This window comes from Hemicordylus capensis, chromosome 4, assembly GCF_027244095.1.
Source record: "Hemicordylus capensis ecotype Gifberg chromosome 4, rHemCap1.1.pri, whole genome shotgun sequence".
Taxonomy (NCBI): Eukaryota; Metazoa; Chordata; class Lepidosauria; order Squamata; family Cordylidae; genus Hemicordylus; species Hemicordylus capensis.
The window spans coordinates 97692819-97715624 of record NC_069660.1 but is presented as its reverse complement, the minus strand read 5'-3'; the positions used below and the strand labels follow the sequence as shown (position 1 = coordinate 97715624).

Here is a 22806-nt window from a genome sequence, read left to right as displayed (position 1 = left end):
ATTAACTAAGTTGTGAGAATGTGCTCTAAAGTATAGGGGTAAAGTAAGTAAAGTGTGCCGTCAAGTCGATTTTGACTCCTGGCGCCCACAGAGCCCTGTGGTTTTCTTTTGGTAGAATACAGGAGGGGTTTACCTTTTCCAGCGCATTGCCTCCTCCTGCGCAGTATGAGATGATGCCTTTCAGCATCTTCCTATATCGCTGCTGCCCAATATAGTACCAGTGGGGATTCGAATCGGCAATCTTCTGCTTGTTAGCCAAGCATTTCCCCACTATGCCATTAGGTGGCTAGTAAAGTATAGTGGTGGTACATAAGATTAATATGAATGTTAGTAACAAAACATTAGGGAACATGGGATAGCATAATGTAGTTTTTGTAATTCTCCCCAGCTAACATTATGCTAGGAAGCAGGAAGAGTAGCAAACAATGAAGCAATTCTCATGATTGCCAAAAAGCGGGCTAAGGAAGCCTAGCTCACTTTTGGGCGGTTGTGTGCTACCACAGGAATCGCATGGCTCCCGGCAGCTAACCCGCCTAATTCCACCCCCCCTCTTAGCAGAGGTTAATGGAGCAAGTGCTCTTTTAACCTCGTCTTTGTGATCATGTGTTGCCACGACGTGGCTCCGTGCCACGGCAACACATGAGGAGACTCCCGCCGGGAGGCTGAAACAAGCCTCCCGACCCTGGGAGTCTGTTCAGGATGCCCCACGTGCTCGTGCGGGGCATCCTGGAACTTCGGGGGCCGCACGGCCCCCTATCCCCGCAGCCCCTGCCGGCTCTGTGATGGAGCCAGCAGTCGTGTGGGCAGCCGATCCAGCTGCCCAGCGCTGCTTTCCTGCTTGTCCATGAGGATAGCGGTCTTAGCCTGCTCTCCCCACAACCCCACTAGAGGCGAATCTCACTGATTATGAGACTCGCCTCATTGTTTCACATTTTGAGGTAATTATCTCTGTTAAGTTTTGTCTTCGGTTTGAACAATTCTGTGTTCTTAAATCAATACCTCTATTTTAATAGGACTTGTGACATACACACAACTTGCAGTACTGACTCCATGTGTAGTAGATTTATAATATTTATCTTTATAGTTGGGAAACAGACGTTGAGAAAGGACTTACTCAAGGCTATCCACTGAGTCAACACTTGAACCCAGATTGCCTCTAAGAATGTGTAAGGCCAAGGAGTGCTCTTATCATTGTCCCTCAGTTTGATACTTAAATATACAAAATGTGTGAGTGGGAAGTCAAAAGCACTGTTGGCATGTTTTTGTCTACTTACAAAACATAAGTAAGTTTTGTAACTTACTGAACCTTGTAAGTTTACTAAAGTTCAGTAAACTTGTGATTATTTTTTTGTAAGTAATTATTTGTAATTTATTATTCTCTTGTAATTATTTTACTTGTAAGTAATGATTTTCTTGTAAGTAATGATTTTCTGTAAGTAATTATTTTGTAATAGTAAAGTGTTGTTTATTTGTTTATTTGATTTATATACTGCCCTTCCAAAAATGGATCAGGGCAGTTTATTTAATAAGTAATTATTTAATTGTAATTAAAGAATTGTAAGTAATTATTTTCTGTAAGTAATTATTTTCTTGTAAGTAACTTGTAAGTAATTATCTTCTGTTTGGTAACTAAATCCTGTTGTGAAAATGCATATGTAGTCATAGTCAACTGGCCCATCTTGCAGTCATCAGTCTTTGCCCATGTTTGCTGAATCTGCACACCACAGATTCCACAAACTTCTGGAGCCTGTGCACTGGGCTGATCATAAAAGCTGGATTCCATTTCATGCAAACACATCCAGTATCCTGCTCTGATGCTCCCATCACTGATGGAGCATCACTCTGATGCCCAAACACATCAGTGCAGCGGATTGAAGCCCTGATTTAAACCCTGTGCAGGTAATCATTCAGCACACAAATAAACATGTGAGGGAGGAGTTCATGACTTCATCTGCTTACACACCCAGCCTCCAGGTGCTCAATATCCCGTTTGCCCAGAAATTGTACACACACACACACACACACACGACTGCCACAGGTATCATCAAGTATTGTCCTCTTTTTTCATTAAATATTTCACCTCAGATTGAGCTGTGGACAGGCTTTGTGAATGTGGTCTGTAAAGAAACCCATCAAGCCAGTTGTGTTTTAGTTCTCAACCTGGGCTGGTGTGGACAATGCTTTCCCAGCTCATAGCATTTAAAAGAGGGACACAACAAGCGCATGCCCTTCAGAACGTCTTTCAGGGATGTCCCAACATCCTCCCAGTCCCAGCATGTTCCTTTATCACATGGGGGGATGTATTCATCCAACCAGCCTCTCTACATGGCAGTTCTACATGCCGAAATATTACTAGTATTTGGTCATGTGTAGAGCAGCCATTCTGATGAATAACACATTCACACACACACACACACACACACACACACACAACACTCTGGAAGGATGTCAGGATGTTCATGATGGGTGCACTCTGGAAGGATCTCCCTTTTAATTATGTGGGCCAGAAAAAATATCATCTGAACCAGTCCTTCACCAACCCAGTCTCCACTTTTTATTGGGTTGTGCTGGGGATTTTGTGTGAATTGCAGAAATTGGATGCACTGTATGTCTGTGAAGGTAGCTTCAGCTATAGGAAAGTGATGGTGATGATGATACTGCTTTTATAAAAAAAAAGTTCACAAAGCAATTCAAACAGCAAAAGGAATGAGAAGATAGTCCCCTGTCCCAAAGGGACCCACAATCTTAAAAAAGGGAGACACTAGGAACAGCCACTTGGAGGGACTCTGTGCTGGGCTGAATAGGGACAGCTGCTTTCTCTGCTAAATATGAAAGCCACCACTTTGAAAGGTGCCTCTTTGCCCAGTTAGGGGGACTAAAATAGCACTACAATCTATTTAGTGGCACAGCCATTTATTGTTTCTGTTGAGATTGTACTCTGACTGCAGATCATACAGTCAATATACATTCTTGGCTCCTTGCAGCATACTGCATGCTAGGTAGGTTTTCTGTGGGCATCTATATCAACTGTACAGTCTTCAGCCAGAGTGCAACAGGATACAAAGGGGGAGGCTGGTGCGCCCAGAGCTATTTATTATTTATGTCCCACTGTGCTGAGGTAAACGCAAACTATGCCTTGAAAGGGTGGGATAAAAATAATTTGTCAATGTGGGGGGGAACCCCCACTATTTAAAGGGACTTGATGCCTGAATAGTTCCATTATAAAAACAGTCCATAAGTGTATGTGTGTGTGTGTGCATGCCTTTTTGTATATTATCCCATGAACTGCTTTTTGTCACTCTCACCAGTTCAGCACTTTCAGGGAGCCACCTTTGTTGAAGCCCCCATTGGTGGTTACCTTAGAAACTTCTTCCTTCCTGGATGTTAAGCTACAGTGGTTGAGGCAGCTAAACCCAGGAGGGGCCTTGATTAAACAGGAAAGAGTAGACAGTTTAATGGCTGGCTTTGCAGCTCTGTTCCTCCACGGTTTACAGTAGTTGAGAGCAATTAAAAAAAATCATAACGAATGTTTATTTTACAAGTAACATTTTTTGTTGTTGTCTCAGCACATTACTGGAGGGCATACAGAATTTGTAGCTCACTGTTTATTGGTGCAGCATCTCAGCAATGCGATTGACGGGCAAAAGATTATTCTGTGGAGAAATGCTCTCTACAGGCATATAAGCTTTATCCCTTGTATAAATGTACAAATAAACTCGTAAGTAAGTAGGAAAAAGAAAGCAATCTGAGATTTAAAAAGAACCCCCCCCCCGACTTATACACTGTACATCTTTTGATCAATAAAGTCTACACTGTACCTTGCTTGGCCTTCACATCATTGTAGAGAAGTATGAAGATATGATGGACAAATAAAAACTGTGTTGGTAGCTTTCAGTTCATATCCCTGAATATTATTATTTAAAATTGAATATGCCCAAACCCAAAAATAGCATTTCTATCTTTATCTCTATGATCGAGGAGAGCAGCATATGAAATGCAGTCCTCTAGGGTTGAATTGCTTTGATATGGAATGAAATAATCCGAATCATCAAAAAGGGGGGATATTTTTTGCAGGTTGTCAACATTTTTGCAAAGTACAGACCCCCTTCTCAGCTTAGATTCTAGCAATAATATTTCAGGGACCACCTTTTGACCTGCTGTGATTACATGCAGGATACTTTGGAGATAAAGTTACTCATATTATTCTGACTTGGATGTCATCATTAATACATACCCTGTAAATGCACTTTAAATAACTGCTTGTCATAGGAACATAGGAAGCTGTCGTATACTTAGTCAGACCATTGGTCTATCTAGCTCAGTATTGTCTACACAGACTGGTAGCGACCTCTCCAAAGTTGCAGGCAGGAATCTCTCTCAGCCCTATCTTGGAGAAGCCAGGGAGGGAACTTGGAACCTTCTGCTCTTCCCAGAGTGGCTCCATCCCCTGAGGGGAATATCTTTCAGTGCTGTCCTTATGGATACTGGCTGACATACTGCATAATACTGCCTTGTAATGGAACACTTCCACTGTTATGAAGACCACTCTTGTGCAAAGCCCAGAATTGCACAAACACACTTCCACAACAGAGGGCAATTATTTCCAATGACTCTCTGTTGTGGTACTGCATTTGCACAATTCTGCAGACTTGTGAAAGAGCACTCTTGCACAGCCTCACAAACACTCTGTTGCAAGACAGATGGTGTGTGTTGCATGGTATGTCAGCTAATTTTCAATTTGTAGAGCCCAAGGAGGTGGGCAGGATTCCTGAAGGAGTAAGGCCCACCATGTGTGCTTTCCTTGACCCTAGCTGATAAAGGCAGATCATGGCTGAGAGTATGGGGAACAGAAAATCTAAGAGCAAAAGAAAAACTAGGAAGAGAGGATAAGTCTATGTGGCTAGGAGGTGAGGAAATCTGACTTTCACACATTTTAAATAACCAGAAAAATCTTTGGCTACAGGCAACTAGTCCTATCAAAATGCCATTTGTGTAAAGTATCTCCATAACATCCCGTGACAATGATTTACATAGGATAACTGTTCAGTGGAAAGCAACCCCATTGGGGTTGGGATGCATCCTGGCAAACTGCTCACCACTGCTACACACTTGCTCAATCATTTATTGGGAACTGCAGCAAAATCAGATTTCCGAGGATAAATTTTCTGGAAAATAGCAATACCATAAATAACTTGAGTAACACACTGATATCAGAAAGCTTGAAAGTTTAAGAGAGAGATAAGCAAAGCAGCTGTTCCTACAACCCATCTGAAAATGACTGAGAAGATTCATTGTCTGGGTTTGTAAAATGTAAATGGTACTGATAAGGTCTCTGAGAGTTACAGCTGTCAGCCTGCTTAGTAACAGTAACAGGGTAGAACAAGAAGAGCTGAAGAAAATAAAACCTGTGTCCAGCCAGGCAGACTTGCTTCCTTATATCAAAATTTAATAGATGTCAGCAAAAAGCCAGAACACCAGACATTCTATGGCAGGTTCATAAATCTGACACTAGGCACATTTTGCTTCTGGACAAATGAAACTTATGTGGAGTCAGACCATGGATCCATCTAACTCAGTATTGCCCACAGTGGCAGGCAGAAATTCTCCAGAGTTTCAGACAGGGGTCTTTCCCAGATACTAGAGTCTGAAGCAGGGACCACAGGCTCCAATTGTTCCTGTTTAGCAGGGACAGTCCCTATTTTCTATGCCTAGAAATCAGTGATTTCCTCACAACCAACATAAACTTCTATATAACCTTGTGGCCAAGCCTCTGTGTCTCGTATTTTATCGTCCATAAATCAGTAGCATCAGAAGCTTATGCATTCAATAAGAAGAGTTATTGCTAAGTTCAGAAGCTTTTATGAACACTTTACTGAAATAAATTATTTCCTTCAGTTATGCCTCGCACATTTTAAGCACCCTGCCATGCTCACAGTCAAAGAAATGAGAGAGAGAGATTTTTCATTTCAAGATTACTTAAGAAAGATGAAGGCAGTAATGAGCTGGGGAAAATCTTTGGTAGGCAGAGCTGGAAGAGTCAGGGGTAGAGATGTGCACGGAACCAGCAGGGGCCGGTTCGGCGGCAGGGTTGGGATAACTTTAAGGGTGGGGGAGGGTGTACTTACTCCTCCCTCCACTTCCCCCCCCCCAGCGCTGGCTAGAACACTGGTCCAACAGGATGGCAGTGTACCTCCCTGCTGCCCCATCTGCTCTTCTGACCGGAAGCAGGTGAAAGTAGCTTGCACGCATGTGTGACATGTGCATGTATGCGCCCAACATGCACACGTACATGAGTTACTTCTGCCTACTTCTGGTCCAAAGAATGGACGAGGCGGCAGGGAGCTATGCTGCCACTCTGCCATTAAAGCTATCCCACCCCTGCTATTCAAATCGGCCAGTGTTCGAACCTGTTTGGAGCCTATAAAAGGGTCTCCATACAGGTTCATGCACATCCCTAGTCAAGGGGTGGAGTTTGGTGCACTTTCAAGGGGCACTCACTGCATATCGTCACAGCAGGTCAAAAGGTGGTCCTTGAAATATTGCTGCTGGAATCTTAGCTGAGAAGGGGGTCTGTACTTTACAAAAATGTCCACAACCTGCAAAAAATGAGGACTGCTGGTTTTCTAAAATCAAGCCCTCATTTTTAACATGGAAGCTGTCATATTATAAATGTAAAAACTTAAGAAAGAAAGAAAGAAAGAAAAGTAGATAGAGCAAATCAGTGCTCCAGATGAAGTGGTACACCCATTGATCCTATCCTGGCTACAGTCCTTGTGCCACATGACTAGCCAGTGGTGAAGGATGAGGCAGTTCTCTAGGAAGAAATTTTTCCAAAATGGAAATTCTCTCCAAATCTAAACATTTTCAGGGTTCACCCAAGGACGAAATTGAAATTTGCTCAGAATTTCAAGGGCTCCTCACAGGAAAAGGTTTTGGAGAATTTTCTCATTTTCTTCACTGCTGCTGCTGTGTGGCAAGCAAAGGGAATTCTCACCCTTACCTCTAGGTGGCATGAGGGAGCAGGGGGAGCAATGGGTGCCACAGCCAGCACCGTGCAAGTGCACAATTTTCTACTAGGCAGTCTCCCCTGCTGATGTCAGAAGCCTGTGGTGAGGCGGTTATCCAGTCAGCAACTGTGCATTTGGTATGGTACTGGCTGCAGCAACCCCTGCTTCCTAGTGCCTAAAGGCAAAGACAGACGTTATCTTCCCCTCTTGATGGCCATGCGTGGCACCCAGCCATTTTGCCTAATTGCCTCACCACTGCTATCAACAGACCAAGAAAAAAAGAGGCCTGTCCTGCTGCTGTGCCTCACCCAGCAGACGGATCTACAGAAATCAACAGTGGGAGCTTTTCATGGCATGAAGAGAAACACATTACTACCTGCGAATTGCTGTGGGTATTAACAATATAGCCACAGGGGCAACAATATCCCAAATCTGTTTTTGTCTGAGATCACATGCTTAGCTGTGAGAGTATAGTTTGTCTTTTAGGAAATGAGATAATCTAGAAATCTTTAGGATTTCTTCCACCCAGAACCAGCTTTTGTGGGGTGTGACCAAACAGGGCACTATGCTTCAGGTGCCCTAAAGCCAGCCCTGCATTTGACCCATGCCCTCATCTACTCCTTATGCCTTGCCTCAAAAAGGGGCTGTAGATCAGGGCCCCCAACCTTCCCAAAGGCCATTGTGGCTGGCAATGTTGGGAGTTGTAGTCCAGCAACATCTGGGAACCCTAGGTGGGGAATTCCTGCTGTAGACAAAGAAGTGTGCAGCTAGGCCTAAGCAGTGCTTGGACATTTCTCTCCTCGGGAGAAATATGAATGTAACACCCCTCAAAGTGAAGGGAAGTGGCAGTCAGCTTAGAGCCAGTTTTGCAGTTTCCACATAGTTAATTGAATGCAGAGCCAGCAGATCTGTTGTCTGCTATAGGAGTGCCTATTTGATGTGGTCTAGACATGCAAAAGAATTTGGTGATTGAAGGCTGAGGTGGTAGAACAGATGGAACCACTTCAGACTACAGGTTGCTGATAACGTTTTTTGAATGCTCTTCTATGTTAGTAACGCCCTACAAACAGAACACTAGCACAGCGGGCAAAGGGTTGTACTAGAACCAACCTTTCTCCCTGGTGACCTCTTTTTCTAATTTCAGGCCAGTTTTTAGAAGTGTTAAGTTTTTAGAAGTGCTCGGAGGCCATTAGAAGTGGTATGCCCCACCTGCAGCCTGAAATGGTATAATCCATTCTATCACTTAATTCCACCATATGGCATATTGCGTTTGCTTCCATATGTTCTGCTTATATCTTTGTAAATAAAGTAAATATTTCAAACACCATATGTCTCAGTGCTTTTTCCTCCAAAGGGAACTTAATTCTTCAGTTCTGATCCTGGACTTCTCACTATTCAGGAAAATGGGGAATGAATACTATTACTTCTCAAAAAATACCCCTCAGCAATTTATCATCCCCCCCCCCCCAATGTAGCATTTCCCTCCTCCCAGGCATCCTATTTCAGTTAACAGCCCCTCCAACTCTTATCACAAGTGGTCACAACTTTGCTGCCTTACTCCCTCTCTGCTGACGAATGACAGACTTTGTGAATGACCCCAAGTTACCCAGCTTACTTTCTAAATGGAAGAATCTGCTTCTTGCTTAACATGGAAGGTGAACGGAGTAGTAGTAGCACTGCTGCTTCTTTCCGTGTGCTTATCTTTGCTCAGAAAGGAGGACTTTTGACATAAACCTGGAAGGCACTTCAAAGCAGCACTGTGTAAACATGAATCCATTTTTTGTACTTTAGAAATAGGTAGTGTAGCAGTTGAAAGGTGAAGGGTACCGGAGCTCTTGTTTATTTCACCAAGAGTCAAAAGATGGGAAACATCTGCCACTTACACACCATGTAAGTCTTGAAAACAAAGAAGCCTCAACTTTAGTCCGGCTGAGTAAGCAATGGGATAAAAGCTAACGACAGGCTGCTTATTTAAGAGGATCATAATACATAACAGCCATGGAGGGAACCAAAGAGGATCCAAGAACAGAAATAGAAGTGGGGGTGGATTCCGTTTCATGATTCCTTGTTAGAAGACTGGTCTGATCTCATGTGTACAGTTGCTTATTCCTCAGGCGGTATCCCAAGAAGCTAGATGACAGTAGCACCCATTTGATTTAGCACTGAACATTCACACTTTGCCTTCAAAATCTGTGTTGACATTCAGAAGATCAGGTTGTCTAACAGAAGGTGTTTCAGCTGAATATTTTGGGATATATTTCCTCACTAAAATCCAGATTTGGGCAATAGTATCAGAAGGAAGATGCTGAAAGGCATCATATCATACTGCGTGGGAGGAGGCAATGGTAAACCCCTCCCGTATTCTACCAAAAAAAACCCCACAGGGCTCTGTGGTCGCCAGGAGTTGACACCGACTTGATGGCACACTTTACTTTTACTTTATCAGGAGACCATTTGCCCCCTCTATTGGCCCATGAAATCTGGTGTGAAAACCTATATTTCATTACAAAATAGTGTCACATTCACATCAAGGCTGAATCCAAAATCTAACAGCAAATTTGGAACCTGGATTTTGCATTTTTTGTTACATGGGAAGGGTTTCATCAGTTTTCGAAATCATCAGTTTGTGAAAATGTTAAACTCACTTTTAAAAACATTTACCTGCAAGTAAAAGAAGAAATATATCAATTATTTGTTTGTTTTTACACTTATATCCCGCTCTTCTTCTGAGGAGCTCAGAGCGGTGTACATGCTTATTTTTATCCTCACAACAACCCTGTGAGGTAGGTTAGGTTAATTATATATTATTCACAAGGATAAATGGCAGATATATGTTACCGGATCAAAAGACAGACATACGTTAGTCCAAAAGTCCCTTTTTGCAACACCTTGGCCAAATTTCTTTAGTTTAGACAACAGTGGAATTGGCACGTGAGATCTGATTACAGAAGTAATACAAGAAGCTGACTTGGTCAGGGATATGACCGGGGGGGGGGGGGGGGATTGAAACCAGCCATCAGGACCAGGATAGACTTTAGAATTGATGGATCTTTATTTGTCTTTAGTTTACTATTGTGAACAACATGCTGAAGACTTTAGAATCTTTTGTTGCTTTTATTGCCCTGAGTTGTGCCAGGCCTAGTTGAGGAGATGTGTTTGGGCTCTCCTGAAGGGGATGATGCAGGGGGTGCACTTGGCAGCCTTGGGGCAGCTATTGCTGTAGTGGTGGGGAATAGAAGAATTGGCGCTGGCAGAACAGCTGGCCGTTATAGGGGAAGAGAAATTAGTAATCTAGTAACTATTTCTACTTCCAACTGTTCTGACAACTCTCAGGCCTTGGAGAGCAGCACCAACTACCCACAGAGCCTTACCTTGCTCCTTTGTAATGCCAGGTCAGTTCAAAACAAGACCAAAATTGTTCATGATTTGATCATGGATGAGGGAGCTGACCTGGCATGTATAACTGAGACCTGGTTGGGGGAAGCGAGTGGCCCAGTGTGGGCTCAGCTTCTCCCTCCAGGTTACTCTGTTGTGGAGCAGGTTAGGGGAAGTAGGCGGGGTGTGTTTGGAGTGGCTGTGGTCCATAAAAATACTATCTCCCTTACCAGGGCCCCTGTGAGACAGTTGACCTATATTAAGTGTGTATTTCTGAGGCTGGGAACTAGGGATAGATTGGGGATTCTGTTGGTGTACTGCTCACCCTGCTGCCCAACTGACTCCCTAACTGAGCTGACGGAGCTGGTCGCGGAGTTGGTGTTGGAGTCTCCCAGGCTTTTGGTGCTGGGGGACTTCAATATCTGCTTTGGGACTGGCTTGTCTGGTGCAGCTCAGGAGTTCATAGTGGCCATGATAACTATGGGCCTATCCCAATTAATCTTTGAACCAACTCATGTTGCCGGCCACACACTGGATTTGGTCTTCTGTTTGGATCAGGGGGGTGTTCCGTGGGTGGAGGATCTGATGGTTACCCCATTGTCATGGACAGACCACTACCTGGTTAAGGTTGGTATCATGGTCACAACCCACCCCTGCAGGGGTGATGGACCTATTACAATGGTCTGCCCAAAAAGGCTGCTGGATCCAGCAGGTTTCCAAAAGGCCTTGGGGGGTTTTGATGTTGGTGCAGCCAGTAATTCTTTCGATGCCCTGGTGGGAACCTGGAATAGAGAACTCACCAGGGCAGTAGATATTATTGCTCCTAAGTGTCCCTCCAGGCCTGCTTCTAAGATGGCCCCCTGGTACATGGAGGAGTTGCGGGGGATGAAGCGGCTTGGTAGGCGACTAGAATGCAAGTGGAGGAGAACTCGGCTCGAATCTGACAGGATGCAGCATAGAACCCATTTGAAGACCTATGTGATGGCAGTGCGCACAACAAAAAAGTGTTTCTGGTCAGCACGCATTGCGTCTGCGGGTTCACGTACAGCAGAGTTATCCCGGGTGGTGAGGAGTATAATCTCTGCACCTTCTGCCTCAAATCAGCTCCCGGAGATACTCTGCTGTGACGCTTTTAGTGTGTTATTTGTGGATAAAATCTCCTGTATTCGGGCTGACTTGGACTCCACTATTTCTGCGGGGTCTGTGAGGGAGGTATCCAGCGATCCCTCTTGCAGTGTTAGGTTGGATTAGTTTCAGTCTGTGACTCCTGATGATGTGGACAAGCTGCTTGGAGCGGTACGGCCTACCACTTGTTCTCTGGATCCTTGCCCGACCTGGCTGCTTCGATCTAGCAGAGAGATTGTTGGCAATGGCCTAGTTAATATCATAAATGCATCGCTGAGGGAGGGTAGGGTGCCTCCCTGTTTGAAGGAGGCAATAGTTAGACCTCTTCTTAAGAAGCCTACCCTGGATCCCTCAGCGATGGATAGTTATAGGCCAATCTCCAATCTCCCCTGGCTGGGCAAGGTAGCTGAGAGGGTGGTGGCTAACCAGCTCCAGGTGGTTTTGGAGGAAACTGATTATCTAGACCCATTTCAAACTGGCTTTAGAATGGGCTATGGGGTTGAGACAGCCGTGGTTGGCCTGATGGATGACCTTTACCAGGAGATCGACAGAGGGAGTGTGACTCTGTTGGTCCTCTTGGATCTCTCGGCGGCGTTCGATACCATCGACCATGGTATCCTTCTGGGTCGCCTGGAGGAGTTGGGAATAGGGGGCACTGCTTTGCAGCGGTTCCGTTCCTATCTCTCGGGTAGATCCCAGATGGTGGAGCTTGGTGACAGTCGCTCCTCAAAGCAGGAGTTGTTATATGGAGTCCCTCAGGGCTCCATTCTGTCACCAATGCTTTTTAATATCTACATGAAACCGCTGGGTGAGGTCATCAGGAGATTTGGTGCTGGGTGTTATCAGTATGCTGATGACACCCAAATCTACTTCTCCTTTTCATCTTCAGGAAATGGCACTCACTCTCTAAATGCCTGCCTACAGGCAGTAATGGGCTGGATGAGGTATAACAAATTGAAGCTGAATCCAAGCAAGATGGAGGTGCTCATTGTGGGGGCTCAGAATCTGAGGGGTGAGTTAGATCTCCCTGTGCTGGATGGGGTTACACTCCCCCAGAAGGAGCAGGTGTGCAGCTTGGAAGTACTCCTGGACCCAGGCCACACCCTGGTTTCTCAGGTGGAGGCCATGGCCAGGAGTGCTTTCTATCAGCTTCGGCTGATTCAACAGCTGCGCCCATTCCTTGAGGAGGATGACCTCAAAACAGTGGTGCACCAGCTGGTAACCTCCCAGCTTGACTATTGCAATGCGCTCTACGTGGGGCTGGCTTTGTACATAGTTCGGAAACTTCAATTAGTTCAGAATGCGGCAGCCAGATTGGTCTCTGGGGCAACCCGGAGAGACCATATTACGCCTATTTTGAAACAATTGCACTGGCTGCCGATACGTTTCCAGGCAAAATACAAAATGCTGGTTATTACCTTTAAAGCCCTGAATGGCTTAGGCCCAAGTTACCTTAGAGAGCGCCTTCTTCTGCGTGATCCCCACCGCACATTAAGGTCATCGTCTCCAGTTACCACCAGCTCGTCTGGTGGCGACTCAGAGGCGGGCCTTCTCTATAGCTGCTCCGGGGCTGTGGAATGCGCTCCCTGCGGAAATCCGCAATTTGAATTCTCTATTAGCCTTCAGGAGAGCCCTTAAAACGTATTTGTTTGGCCTGGCTTTCCAGGGTTTTTAAATTTGTTTTAATATTCTAACCCGGTTTTGGGGCTTTTAATCACTGTAATTGTTTAATTGTTTTAAATTGTTTTAAATTGTTTTAAAATGTTTTAAATTGTTAATTGTTGTTATATTGTTTTAATTTGTTTTAGCTCTTTGTTTTAGTGGTTTGTTCTAATTGTTAACTGCCCTGAGCCATTTTGGAAGGGCGGTATATAAATCAAACAAACAAACAAACAAACAAACAAACAAATAGTAAACTAAAGACAAATAAACTGGCGGACATTCTACCTAAACTAAAATTTAGTAGTCCTTTCAAGTAACTCCTGAGCAATACTATTGAGTGACTTAGCTGATGGTCCAAAGCCCTATTCAGAAGTTATTTTTAAAAAGCTGTGTGCATGTACAACTATCCAAAAGTGCTCCTGAAGTCCCATCCAACACACCAGTCATCTGCCTGCCTGAGCTCTTCACAGTTACTGTAGCATTTGAAGAGGCAAACGCCACAATCATGGTGGTGGGCATTTTCATGACTGGCAGGCTGGGAAGCCCCATCTAAAGACTGGAGATATTCTCCTAAATGGAAAATTTACCTGCAGGGTGAGGGAGTGAAGTCTAGGTCTGGGAATCTTCATAGTATATGTGTGTGCCAGAGAGGGGGAGAGGGAGACTGAGAAATTAAGGCAGTTGGCAGTTTGAAGGATTCAGAGGTGAACTCAAGGGTTTAGCTTTTAGTAGGAATAGTAGCTCTCTGGGAGTCTAATTCAGGAGTAGTAGCTGTGATGTCAATTTTTAGGAGTTTGCTTACTTCCACTAGGTTCTGCTTTCATTTTTATACATACATAGCTGTATTACAGATACAGCATCCTATTCCAGCCTGAACACATGGGGTGAGGAAGATGGGAGCATGCCTTCTCGTTCCCTAATGTGATCCAGAGTCCCATCTCCCAGCTGGTCACAAGTACAGCCTTTGCCTGAAGAGACAAGCATTGTACCTAGGTACATAAGAACATAAGAACAGCCCTGCTGGATCAAGCTCAAGGCTCATCTAGTCCAGCATCCTGTTTCATATAGTGGCCCACCAGATGCTGCTGGAAGCCACAGGCAGGAGTTGAGGGCATGCCCTCTCTCCTGCTGTTACTCCCCTACAACTGGTACTCAAAGGCATCCTGCCACTGAGGCTGGAGGTGGCCTGTAGCCCTCCGACTAGTAGCTGTTGATAGACCTCTCCTCCATGAAGTTATCCAAACCCCTCTTACAGCCATCCAGGTTGCTGGCTGTCATCACATCTTGTGGCAGAGAATTCCACAAGTTGATTATGCATTGTGTGAAAAGGTACCTTGGTTTGCTGGTCCTAAATTTCCTGGCAATCAATTTCATGGAATGACCCCCATGAAGCTAGAATACACTGGGGTGGGTGCTGCATTTCTAATAATGGGGAAAACAGGTTGCTTATCTCTAACCAATGGTTGCAGCTCCAAGCAGCATTCCAACCCCACTTTCCACATGCATTGTGTCTGTTAGTATCGATCGTTGGATGCCATTATTCCTCAGTCTCCTGGCAACCACCCTGAAGACTATCATCTTTGTTCTGAACATCAGACCACAGTCTTTGCAATCCTTTCCAGAAAACACAATAGTAAAGTAATTGAACCAGAATCACCATAATTCATGGTTAGTGTCTTATATACATATATTCATTAAATACATCAAAAGCTTCTGCAATACCCCCAGTGGGATGTGTGAATACATGAGGATCACTCGAGGATCATCAGTTACAAGTAAGCAGCCTATTTATCCTTTCCATTATTCTCGTTGTATCTACACTTGTCAGCTTACTTTTAGTCAGCTTACCCTCAGTCAGCTTACTTGTCAGCTTACTTTCTGGATATTGGGTGTATATGTCATTGGAGAACTTGTTTCAATTCTCCTTGGTTAAACGTAGCTTCTTTTGCTGATTTGATGTCTAGTGCACAGTTGACAAAAGCTGTTTCTCAAGACCAAATTGCTGCCTTCCATATGTCATGTATAGGAACCACTGCCAAGTAAGCAGCTAATAAGCTCATTGCCCTTGTGGAATATGCTTTAACATTTAACAGTGGATTTAATTTCTACTCTTTATAGGCCAGGTTTATGGCATCTATAATCCAGTGAGATAAACACTGAGACATGTTTGCCTTTGTTATGTACCTGATATAAAATGAATAAGTGAGCATCAGTGTGGTACCCTTTTGTTCTGTACAGATAGAATGACAATATTCTTCTGACATCCAGCATGTACATCTTTTTTCCTAAAGGTATTTTTGGATCCTGAAAGAATGATGGAAGAACAATGTCTCCATTGACATGGAACTCTGAAGTTATCTTGGATCTGAAGGTAATATCCGTTTGCAACACCACCTTATCTTTGTGAAATATAATGTAAGGCTCATCTGATCTTAGAGCCACTAACTCATTTACTTGCCGACGTCATGCTGATTTTTCTTATTATTTTTATTGATTGTGTATATTTCTATCATAGGGAATAATGGGGATTTGAAACAGCCCTATCCCTAAACCTAACATGGATCCCAGCTTTTTACACTGTGGAGTTATGGCACAAAATGTGTGGTCACTATTTTTGAAGTGTTTAGATTCTTTGGTATCTAATAACGTTTCCTCATAATGAATCTCTATGAGGATTCATCATTACGCACCTTCATTTCTTCTGTTCATTTTGACTGTCATTGGACAGTGCCAACTGTCAACTGCCATGTGCCAACTACCCTACCCTCCCTCACCCCCACAAGCTAGTGGGGTCCTCAGTTTATTTTTTAGGAATTTATTCAAGTGTTTATACTCTTTGATGTCTAATAACCTTTCCTCATAATGAAGGGGACCCACAGGGAAACAATAGAATTTAAGAATTGTAAGGTACCAATCTCTTTGTGTAAATCTGAGCATGGCCATACCACGGTCTTCAAAGCAGAGGGGAAAGTACCCATATCCAATTCTCCTTCTCAACCACTAAGCTAACTAGCTGACTTGATGCCAATCCCAGGCTCAGATTAATAAATAATAAAATTGATTTCATATATATATATATATATATATATATATATATATATATATACACACACATATATGAATGAAATCCCCTTTCTCATCCATATATATATATATATATATATATATATATATATATATATATTCCTTACTTTCATATCTTAAAACAAACCGCCATTTTCAGGGAAGGTAAGACTACCTCCCCTGCTGAGGTACATTAATTGCTGGTACTAAGCTGGTAATTGCCTGGTAATTGATTTGCAAATGTCATGATCCCCAAGCCTGACTCCTCCTCATCTGAGATGGACCTTGAACCTGACCACCTCTCATCTGACACAGACCCCGAGCCTGACCTTGCTCCAGCCGAAACAGATCCCAAGCCTGAGATAGATTCTGAAGACCTGGCTGAAGAAGCAGGACATGAGGAACACCCCCCCACCCCACTTGGGGTGCCCTGGGCCTCTGGAACATCCCCTTTGTCCTGAGAGTGCACCCTTGCCCTCTTCCCCCTCCTCCATCTCAGAGGAAGAAGCTGCAGCCATGCCTCAGAGAGAACAAGATTCGTAAGTCCAAATGAAATTATACCTTCTAGCACTACTGCTGGACTTCTTATCAGTAGCAAATTCATAATATTCTGTTGCTGAGAGTTTGGATATTTAGAGACTGTTGACTGAAGACAACATCAGAACTAAAACATTTGTAACCTTGGCTTTGGGAAGATAATCTTACAGGCAAGCTTACTTGTCTGGTGCTCCAAGCAATTTATATACACTGCATTTGGCACTCAAACAGGAAATTAAGGAGCAAAGCAACCTTTGGCCTTTAATACACTTTTTAATAAAATCATTAAAGGAGACATACTCAGTGCTTGACATTGTGAGGAAATGCTCTTAATGATGATCATATCCTTCTGTATGTACAGAGTTTGGTCAACAGCTCAGGAATTCCTTATTGGTATTTTTACTGCAGAAATACTAATGACAAGGAATCAAGGATCCTAAAGGAATGGAGATTCTCAAATTAGTTACCAATAGAAAGAACTCTTGGGCTAAATTCAGTGCTCATTTCCAATTATCTGAAATAACATATATAATTGTTTTCTTTTATTAACAGTGATTCAGACAGGATAACAAGTCTTGCAAAAAAACCCAACATGACAGATAAACAATAAATGCCATTATTTCACATTACAATAAAACTTTTCCTTCTCCTTAATTTATATAGTATACAAATGCTGGTTATTTTTCTGCCCTAACACTCCACCCTTTCACAATCAAACAAAAACACAAGACCAAAAAAACAAACAAAAGAACCCAGTCACAAAATTGTCCAATATTACTTCCTACAAATTATCTATCACAGTGAATAAAAATTCTAGGAAGAGATCCCAAATTACCTGGAATTTATCACAAGTACACCTCTTAAAATCAACATTTTCTTCATGAGCTGACAAATACACCTTACAATACATAATTAGTGTCCCACATTCAGCACAGTGTTAGGCAAGTGGTAGTGCTACCACCTGTGCTGCTGTGTGGGTCAGAAACAACAACAGAGTTGCACCACAGTGCTCATACACAACTGCTTAAAAATGGCACAGATAGAGTTGTGTGACAGTACATCCATCAAAAATAACGGCTAGCCATTGTGCAACTGTATTTGCACAATTTGTCACCAGTTGCACAAGAGTGCTCTTGCACAACTCTGCATCGATGTTGTTTATGACCCATGAACAGCACAGGTGGTAGCACTACTGCCCATCGAACTTTGCACTATATGTTGATAAAATCTTGTGGGTAGAGCTAGTGAGTTAATTCACCCAACTGACTGGGTGATCAGCATTGTTCCCTGTAACAGGGATTCCTGAACATTGTTGACTACAACTCCCATTATTCCCAGCTGCAGCGGCCTTTGGCTGGAGATTATGGGAAGATATTCAACAACATCTGGGAATTCCTGTTACAGAGAACATTGGTGATCAGCCACCTTTTTCTCCTTGGATTCCCTCATGCTTAGGGTAAATATGCCATTAGAATTATCATTTGTTTAGATTGCAGTTTTCCATGCTACACATATTAAAAAGATTTGTGGTTGCATGCAAAACTGTATGCTCATAACAAATTTTCAGATAACCCATGTGCTGTGAGCATATTCATATTTGTATAGCCTAGGCAAGGAGGAAATGCTCAGCCACTTGCAAAATGGCTGTATGAAACTGGTCCTTCAACCGCAGGAATACTCATAGGAATGTTTACCCTACATTAAGTGTTCAGGAAGAAGTAGACAGTCACCAGATATATTTCTACCCACACTGGCATATTTCATAACTTAGCCTTGCACTTCAAAAAGAGCTAGTGGAAATAATTTGTGGTCATTTCAGGGTTGAGATGTTCAAGGGCTGAGCTCAGGCACTGAAAAATTGTTTCAGGGCTCAGCCTTGAGAAGTTAAAGATAAAACTGAACTTTGTATCCCACCCCCATGTTTAAAGAAGTGTATAAAAGTATGTTCTTTTCTCCCTTGTAGATGCAGTGCTTGGATATAATGCATGGAAGTTATACACTGAGGTATTTGCTGACATTCCCTGATGTGTATAAACAGAATAGCCTGGGTGCATTGAGCTTTTGTGGAAGCAGAAGTCATTTCCTCACACACAAGAGTTGGGATCTGATGAGGTCATTCACACAACCAAGTGGCGGGGGGGAGGCTGGTTGAACTCACCTCCCCCCCCCCACAAGCGCTTTACTCTTGCTGGGAGGGCGGACCACACTCCCAGACTATCTGCGCTGTGTGGCGCAGTGCAGAGATCTGGAGGCCAGGACAATGCATCTTGGCCTCCAGATATCCCAAAATGCACTGTGCAATATATGCAATGCATTGGGGGATTCCCTTGGGAGACGGGCACTCTAGGCAACCATCTCTGTGTCCATTGGGGCTGAACGTAGTCCCAGAGAACAGATGATTGCTTGAGCCCTTAACCACAGTTAAGAGCCAGATTTAAAAGCTGGGCTATACAGCGCTGCCCTACTGGGATCGGGCCCAATCCTGGCAGTTCTCACACACAGCCTAACCCAGGCTGGGCTTTTCTAGCCCAGGGGTGCGCATGAGAACAGCCTCAATATCTGACAATCCTGTTTTCCATTGCTGCAGCCTTCCATACTGCACTCAGTGCCATTTCAGAGATTCCCCTGATCTGAAGGAGTAGTTTTGGAGGGAGGGGGTGGGGCTCCAGCAAGAAAGAAGAGGTGGGAAAGTCTCATTTGATAAGCAAATCTAAGCCAGAGTGAGACTCAGACAAAATCTGGGCCATACACAAGCAACAAAGGCCTGAATATGGGTTCATTGCCCCCACACCCAAGGACACAAGCAGACAACTGCTTTTGGGAGAAAGGGCCACAACTTTATTAACATGATCAAACAGTATGATGGCAGCAGGTCTAAAGCGCTGCCCCCACAATGCAGGCCTACAGTACAGGCTGGCGATCAGAGAATTTTGCCCTTCTCCCATACTTTAAAGGCAACCCACCCTGGCTCAGAGCAGCAGATCAGCCCAATATGGATCTCTGCTCCTTTTTGCCAACCCCGAAGGGGTCAGGGCATGTTGGCGCCTCAGTCCCTCAAGCCATTCAGCCTTTGAGGTTGATGAAGCCACCAAAGCTGAAAGGAGTCCCAATTATAGTCTTCACACTGCCAAGCTCGAAGGCCAGCTTGACCGCCCCCTTTTGCTCAAACCAGTCCAAGGGTGCTCACTAATCATTCCATCCTACTCCCATCCCGTGGCCACATTGAATCTGCCAATTGTGACCAAAAACAACTTAACAAGGAACAGATTGGAGCAAGAATTCCTCAGTATCAGCCAATCTGTTGGGGAACAGAAAGATTCCTACTCAGTCTCCAAAAGGATGACCATCTATACCCATTCTGTGCCTGGGATGGGTGGGAGGAAAGCTGCACTGACAAAGAACGGGGTGTGTATGCATACAACAGCTAGTTAAGCCACACCCTCTGCTGTGCATCCCAGCCAATAGCAGCAGCCTCATGCTCTTAACATAATCAGAAAGTCTGGCACATGTGTGTCTTTTCATTCTTGTTCAGCATAGCAAGGCAAGCCCCTTTTGTGACGCCCCAACTGCAACTTGACTTCTGTGGAATATGAATTCCATTCTCACTCTTCTAAAAGAGAGCTTAAAGTGTCCGATTTCCCTCCAAGGAGAAACATATTGAAAATTGAGAAGGAGAAATCAAGTTCAGAATCAACTTTCAATCAAGATCTTGATCACACTTTATGAATGTATAAATATTGAAAGATGTATCTTGGGACAACCTCTAATTATTTCACCTTAAATATATGTGCCTCATATTACATTTCTCGGACTCATCTCAGCAGGCAGTCAGTGCCACTCATTGCTCACTATTTGCTTTGCAAGGTTGAAGAGGCCAGACCAAAGGCTATTTATTTCTACAGGTTTATTTCTCAAGCTCTACACCTGCACTTTGCTGAAAGGCTGCCTCAAAAAGCAATAGAGATTAAAACTTCATTTTTAATTGTTTCTTTCTTTTTTTAAGTAGCATCAATTGATGGCTAAAGTATCACAATAACATTTTGCAATTTTAACATTTTAGTATTTTTAGTATTCAAAAGAAATACAAAAACTTCAAATATGCCATTGGTTAATTTTGACAATTTTAAGTCTATGGATATGAATTAGATGAAATGTGTAGAGATGACTTAGTAACTTCTGAGGCTGTAAGAACTGCCAGGAGACACGGGGCACCTCAGCGGCAAACCTGCCTAAGGAGCCTGCCTCGTAAATGAAGTTAAGGGAATGAGTACTCCCTTAGTCACATTTCCCTGATCATGAAGCACTGACAGGCACCTGCCTGTCACGGTGTGTGTGTAGGGGAAAATCCCCACAATGCACCATTCACTTGAGTGGTGCATTGTGGGATTTGGGGGATTTGTGGGGGCTGGGACCACACGTTCTGGTCCCCAAACCTCCACACTCACTGGGGTAATGGTGGACTGTCTGGGTGATCAAACAGCGATCGTCTGCAGGGATGGCAGTCTTCTGCAGCCTTCCCCACTGCCAGCTGCCTGGTTTTAAGAACAACCTCTCTGTCTCTAAAGAAATCATCCAACAATTGTTAAACCCCTGCTAACTTGGCAAAGAGACACCTTGTAATGTGGTGATTCTCTTTATTTAGCAGGGGGAGAGTAACTGGCCCTATCCACCCCCAGAACAGTACTTCCAGTGACTGTTGCTGGTGTCTATCTTATGTTTCTTTTTAGATTGTGAGCCCTCTGGGGACAGGGAACCATCTTATTTATTTATTATTACTCTGTGTAAACCGCCCTGAGCCATTTTTGGAAGAGCGGTATAGAAATCGAATTAATAATAAATAAATAAATAAATAAATAAATAAATAAATAAATAAATAAATAAATAAATAATTAAAAAAACCTGAGGAGAGTGTAAAAACAGTTTGTTATAGGTCATGTCCAAAACAATGCAGATGCAACCTCTGGGTAAATCTGTAATAGATCCTTGGATCCTAACATAAAAGTACAAAATAAACAATTACACAATTTCTGTTTATTCGATGCAATGATTGCCATACAGATTAACACAACACCAATGCACCAGTGTTTTCTGTTGTGTAACAGGGAAGGGGGATTTTTTTTAATGGTTTCTGAGGGTCACCCAACCCTCAGGGACATAGTTTCAGGAGGCACAGGAAACTGCAGAGGAACAGGAAGAGTGTCAAAAAATCTCCCCACACCCAATGCACCATGGAAAATGCTGATGTGTTGGCACAGCATTAGTCAGCCAGTGATTTTAATTTATTGTATCTAAAAAGAGGGAACACACTGACATAGTGGTGTAAACATGTCTCTGAAATAAAATTCTAGTCTCAGTTGTTCAGCTTTTGTTCCAGTTAACTAGTTGTTTTTAACCCTCTTTCAGAGATGGATAAGGGGTAAGATGCTGGCAGCAACTCAGTGTGAAAACTGATTAGGCCATTTCTCTTCCCATGTGTTGAAAATCGTTCCAGGACTTGCTCACTACCTTTAATGGAACTTAGTCTCTTAAGATTGCAGCATTAATCTATATTCTTCTGTGTCAAGAAAAGTTACCTGTTTAATGATACCCCATAGCAATCCAAAGTTTTCCTTCAGTGAAGCATGCAAAACAGAAAGGTTGACTGGAAATATTTAGGCCACAATGTGCTTTTATATTTTATGAATCTTGAGCATTTTATACCATATGAAAAATGTCTGCTGAAAACAAACCTTTCGCTGTGTTTTTATAGTATATATGTTTTGGAGTCAGAACATACAGTAGTTGGTATGTCCAAAGCTGTAAAAGTAAATTTATATTGTATGTCAAACATTACATGTATGGGTGTAAAAACACAACATTGACTTGGGTCCTAAAAGATATATATGTCCTTCCTCAAAGTCAGCAAACTGTGTCATGCATATAAGGTGTTTGGCGAAAGGGCATATCTGCCACAGCCCATTCAGTCATGAGCATATGATTTACAAGTGACAGAAGAGGCCAAAATGGTTTTAAGTCATTTTAATTCCTGCTTCAGAGA

The 22806-nt window shown here is 43.3% G+C and overlaps 1 long non-coding RNA gene across 1 annotated transcript in view; it reads left to right on the top strand.

Annotated features, from left to right (window-relative positions):
* LOC128324830 (uncharacterized) overlaps positions 1–16654 on the top strand; it is a 63198-nt gene extending 46544 nt beyond the window's left edge. Inside the window, exons 2-3 of the long non-coding RNA XR_008307117.1 lie at positions 15461–15540; positions 16548–16654. This is a non-coding gene — a long non-coding RNA (uncharacterized LOC128324830). The remainder of the gene's footprint in view (positions 1–15460; positions 15541–16547) is intronic.
* Positions 16655–22806: the final 6152 nt, after the last annotated feature.